Raw genomic sequence first — 5,981 nt, forward strand, 5'->3', positions numbered from 1 at the left:
TTTGAGCAGCTTCCCATGGTTGCTAAGCAACGCTGTTTAGTTCTGTGCGCTTAGGGTGAGCTCTCTAGTTGTGAAACATGGCATTTACCGTGGTTGTACACTTCTGCCCTTTTTGTTGGTGATGTGCCATCGAAGCCTTTCGGCTCAGTCGCCTATATTTGAGGTAGTCTCTGGCGCAATACCGCGTATTGGGTACCAAGAGGTAAGAGCCTGAATGAACTGGAATTAACGTGATTTTCGTGCAATGTCCTTGAAGCGTGACGTTCTTGGTAAGAAGCTGCTCAGCCTCATATATCCTTTCTACCTCAAAACCAGCCGCACAAAAATAAGCCATGCAAATCGTAGCGCAGCCGGGACATCGTGGCGCAGTTTCTATCCCATTGTAACGTGATAAGAAAGCGGTGCATCATCCTTTACACTCACCAGCCATTATTTGATTGATCCCACACCACGGGAACGGACGTGTGACACTCCTGCCCGGTCCATTCAACCATCTCCATTGGAATCATCCTGGACGAATTCGACACCACTTTCGGCCACGGTGGTTAGAAGGACGAACTGGCGTAATCCGAGGCGATAGTACAAACGCCACGGGCTGTGGCAAAGGCTGGCAAATCATGTAGAAAGCTACATTGTGGGCTCGGCTCAAACATAGCTAACCATGTAGAAATGGCAGGTCGGCAATTTTTTGCAATGATCAAGGGTTAATGTGTCAAGGCTAAGCGATCATTCCGTTGTTCGCGGAACGTTTTTTATGCCCTAATTGCATCCCGCCGCCGGGTAGCTGTGGAGCTGTTCTTCAGGTTCGCCTTTGGCGAGAAGCCGCTCGCTCCCTAGAGGAGGTGCGTGACAGGCGTGGAACTTTAACAGAGCCTGCCAATCACAAATAACAAGAAATTGCATTTGCTCACTGGCTTGTGCAACTGCTTTACGAATCATGCTCCCACTACGGATAGCTGCACGTCCATGCCGATGACGTCAGTGCACACAGTGCACGGAATTCCGTGTTAACCTGAAAATCTTCTAAACACGGCGTCGGGAAAGCCATCAAACGATATGCGCGAATGGCGGTGCACATATCTGGAGAGTGACGGCGCATCGCATCGTTTCAATGCAATGGCACACGCTTAGATGAACCGAGTTGCAATCAGCTACCATACCGCACGTATGAGTTCTTCGTACCCGTGCTTGACAGATTCTTGCACAATGCAGTTAATCCTCTTATCTTCAAGTGAGGACAGGTTTGCCTTTTTTACTAATCCCGATAAGTCTGATAATACTTTGAAATGGAGCATAGGATTTGGCACTAACGTCAGTGCCACTACTTTCTAAAACTGATTGTCAAAACCATTTGCACATAAATGAGCCGCTTTTTAGAATGCAAAACACTTACTTTGTGTTTACTCGAAATTGGCAACACGAAAAGCAATCACCACTTCTTTTTGAAGTGCTTTCTTGAACTATTTTCCCACGTCTGTGGATATAAGCGATAAAATGAAGCGTGAAAAGCATGTAAAACGTCACCTACACGTGCCGGACGTGATGACAGGTTCGTAATAGGACGTGGTAATGATACTAGTACAACCGGTTCTTTATTGGTTGATCCAACGAGCAGCTCCAATTAGGCAGGCTATAAGCAATACAAACCATGCAAGCTTTTAGAAATTGCTCACTGGCGAAACCATATATATGCAATCATTAACGCACACTGAAGTGAGACAGAAGTGGCGCGGTGGCGGCATCAGCCGCGCTGACAGAGAACCAGACCTCTTCAGATTTCCCAGGAACAACACCCTCGCATCAAGCTTATTCGAGATCGTTGGCGCCACTCCGGTATGTCCGGCGAGGCTGAGGGCCTCAGAGAAGAACAACGTTTTGCGGATGTAAGATTGGCCGCCGACCAGAGATGCCAGAGCGAGAGGACCATGGGAAGAGAAACCAGAGCGGCGACCGGTCTGGCGAAGGCATCCAGTGACACCAAAGGAAACGGCGCAGTATCTGTCGTGTGACGAACGGCCCCGTTCGGACGAACAGTCGAGCTGCAGCTGCAGTCCCCGTGGCAGTCCGGTGCAGTTTGACCGGGCACGGCCGGCCCACCGTGGCCCCGACCCGACAGAGTGGTGCCGGGTGATGGACTGCCGCTGCTCCTCTGGCGCCGGTCGGACGACGTGGAACGCGGCGCGCCCCGCCAGTGGGAAGAGAGGCAGGCACCGGCTGGCGCCGACGCCGGCCCGCGTCGCTCCGGGACGCGCGGCGGCCGGCAGAGCCGGGTACGCCTCCCCAGTTTTCCCCAGTCCTCGGCGGCCAAGTTTATCTCAAGGAGAACGGCTCGGGCAGGCTGCCCCTGCCGGCTGCTGCGCACTGATCTTGTTCGTGCACCGAGACGCAAGCTGTCGGCGACAGAATATTGTTTATCGAATCGTCGTGCAATGCTCGCGGGAAGAGACAGTAGGTAATCAGGTTCCGAGAAATGCAGGTTTGCTTTAATGCTGCCTTGCTGATAGACTTATTTTGATTCGGAGAAATTCCTACGGGATTATAATCCTTCACATGCTAAGTGGTTTTCTACGCGAATCAACCATTCGAGCTCCACCATCTTTCGCTGTGTGTAGGTTTTTAAGTGCATTTGCGAGGAACATTGTTCATATAGATAAGACAGAAGCAATAGCGTTATTCCTTGGGAAAAACATAGTGTATGTATATCTACATACATTTAGCAAACGTATCTCTAAATTCTCTGGCTTCTCTGCGAAGGATAAGGCTATTACTTCTGTCTCTATATTATATATATCTATATATATATATATATATATATATATATATATATATATTGCTGTACACTGGCCTGCCAGCCCCAACACCATCAGTGTGTATCGCTAGCTTTTCGATGTAAATGTGCTGCTTTCATGCACCTCTTTAAAGACATTGACATCACACCCAACCTTCCCCAGAAACTGTGATGAGCACTTCGTGACTTCCTTAGTAAGTACGCACAGCACAATATTAAATGATTCCCTCACCACCAATGCCTATACCTTCACTCGTTCACTCGTGTATCAAACTAAATCTATGTGGGCCATGCCATGGATGCAATTTGTTAACATATTATCGAAAACAAAAAAAAATTGTAAAGATCGTGCTTTGTGGAGAAATGCAAACGTCATGCTGGATGCGTCGTTACAAGATCGCACGTGCTTCCGAAAACTGCACTATATTTTTTTCATGCCGCCGCAATCTGCAACGTTCGCCGAGCTCGAACTAGTAGGCATTCTAGCCGAGCGTAAAGCGTCATATTGCCACTTGTGAAACTTCCACCCATTTTGCAACTTCAGATGCATATCAAATGGCACATGCTGGGAACTGAAAAGACCTCTCTCCATGTCGTTGCGTTATCACATGCACGAGCTACTAGGTACTAAAACATTGTTGATCTTGGCTGTTGAACGAGAAGCCGCGCCATCTTGGTTGTCATTTCTTCCACTGTTTGAGATAGCATGCATAAACGATGAGGGACATATGCAGCTTCGCAATCAACGTATATCTTGCGCCGCATGGATAGTTTCGTGAATCGGCAGAAGACTTATGACAGACAGAAGTGACGACAGACATCACGATTTTCTCCCTGACGCGACATACTTCTCCACGATTTTATTCACTGCTGCGGCTGAAATGTCGAACACAGTCCCCATTGTTTTGCACGTCCCTGGTTCAGCTAACCCTGTGTCCTGAAAGATTCAAGGCCACAGCCTATCTTTGTTTTGCTATTTTCATCAATAAGTTCAGTGCCAACTATTTTATTCCGATCAACCAACCTCTTTCCTCAATCGACAATGTTCCGGCGGCGGGGCTTAACGAGCCTTTAGCAATTAATTTCACCTAATGCTGCAGGCTCCGCATCAAAACAAGGTACATTGAATATGTACCGGTCAGGGACCTTGGGCCATTTGCAGGGTTGCATTAAAGGACATGAGCTGGCGAGAGTCGGTTTAAGTTATGTTGCCTGAAGATGACTGAGATGATCACGATGAGCTGACGGCATTGCCACTGGCATTATCGCTGCTTTCGTCAAAGACGGGCTGCTTTTCCACCTTCTATCTTCTCCCGAGCAAACAATTTGCAGTTATACGAATAAGCAGCAGAAAACTAGTCCCTATTTCTTCGTTTATCTTGAAGAATATTTATACAAAAACCTTTAGAGCCATTGTATTCGTGCATCTAAGTACTACAGTACTGCTCTAAGTACTACAACTAGCTCAGTCCAAATGCTAAACCTTTTTCGGAAATGATATGACACATGTGATGTTCATCTCTACTCACTCATCCCCGCTTTATTTCTTAATATTTTCCTCCAATTTGAATGCTGCGCCGCCTTCTTCTCACCATCGATTTTTTAGGATGTGTTACGCCTTTGGTGCAACTAGCTTAGTTCGGAATAATTTCCATGTTTTGACTCACATGATCGCTTTAGCCGGTCGCTGGAAAATCGCGCAGTAAAATCCTGAGGTAGTGGGAGAGAGACCACACCAAAGAGCATTCTGGACAAACCCAGGTCCTAAGAAGCCGCCTTGCATAAGGCATGAAGCGCGCGCTTGGTACCGTCCACCAGGCGACGGGCCCAGTTTGTCATGGCGACCTTCTGAGGAATCCAGCAAGGCCGTCCCATACCTGGCAGCCTTAGGTCCCGGCATTATGCAACAGACCCAAGCACCAGGAAGGCTGGAGACTGTACGGCTCGGGGCCACTGACGCCATGAATATTGAGGCCCGACTTCGGCTACGGTGCAAGACCCAGATGGAATGCGATACTCGCGTGCCTGCTGTCCGCAGGCGTGACGTAAGCGCGCTCCAAAACAGGCGGCACTTTACCGAAAGGTCATTCGACCCCCAAAGGTCGCGCTGGCGATCCAGCTGACGCAAGGCCTCTGGTGGGAATGGCCGCCGACGGTGGCTTTTGGAGTCTCACTCTGCGATGCGGTTGCTTGATGACAGCACGGAAGGTGAATGCGCAGAAGCGATGATTAGCATGATCACCAGTCACGTTCGCCCCCCACCCCCCAGCTCAGTGGCTGCTTAGCACCATTGCCATATGTTGGGCATTTCGAGCCCACATTAGCCTTCCGGTCTTCCTTAGTGGGGTGCTGAATCACTGGTTTAAGGTTCACCCCTGGCGTGTACCAGGCACGGAGAATGGCGTGTCATAGCCTGACGGTGCAAACGATTTTGGCTTGAAAGCAGGCAAGTAATGCTTAAAGAATCAGGAAACAACTACTTAGTCTCTTTACTTACGTACATAATGCGCACGTTATCAGACAAGTGCTACCACACTTGCACGAAGGAACGTAACCAGCTAGTTTACAAAAGACATGGTTCTTCCAATCGAACTATGCACCAGCAGACCTCGTCCGTGGTAGGATTTGGGGGATTTGGGGGATTTATAGGACGGATTTGTCCTCAGTCCGACCATTTCAAACTTCGAAAGGCGAAGCCGACCAGCGAAGTAAACATCCCGACCAAATGCGGATAATTGTCGTAGCTGGCAACATAGTGCATATAGCATAGTGTCGAAGTCCTTGCTTGATATCATCGTGTCACGTGGAGAGAAGAGAGAGAGAGAGAGAGAGAGAGGAGAGAGAGAGAGAGAGAGAGAGAGAGAGAGAGAGAGAGAGAGAGAGAGAGAGAGAGAGAGAGAGAGAGAGAGAGAGAGAGAGAGAGAGGGTTCTGCTGGCATGTGGCATTATTAGATTTCAGGAATCAGACCTACAATGACCAAATCGCATTGATCGTCGGGGCTGTTCACTTTACAATGGCTTTCTGTCTTGGGTCTGTCTGAATCGATAGCACCCAAAGGCGTTGCGGCAATTTATGACTGTTTTGAGAAATGTGCACCAGCGTAAATAAGAACGTTTATACACAGCGATCCATGATGGCCTGGAGTTGTTCTGTCCTTCATACAAATCGAGTGGTCAAACAAATTTTGAGCAT

This window comes from Pollicipes pollicipes, unplaced genomic scaffold, assembly GCF_011947565.3.
Source record: "Pollicipes pollicipes isolate AB1234 unplaced genomic scaffold, Ppol_2.1 Scaffold_6686;HRSCAF=7923_pilon_pilon_pilon, whole genome shotgun sequence".
NCBI classification, from domain to species: Eukaryota; Metazoa; Arthropoda; class Thecostraca; order Pollicipedomorpha; family Pollicipedidae; genus Pollicipes; species Pollicipes pollicipes.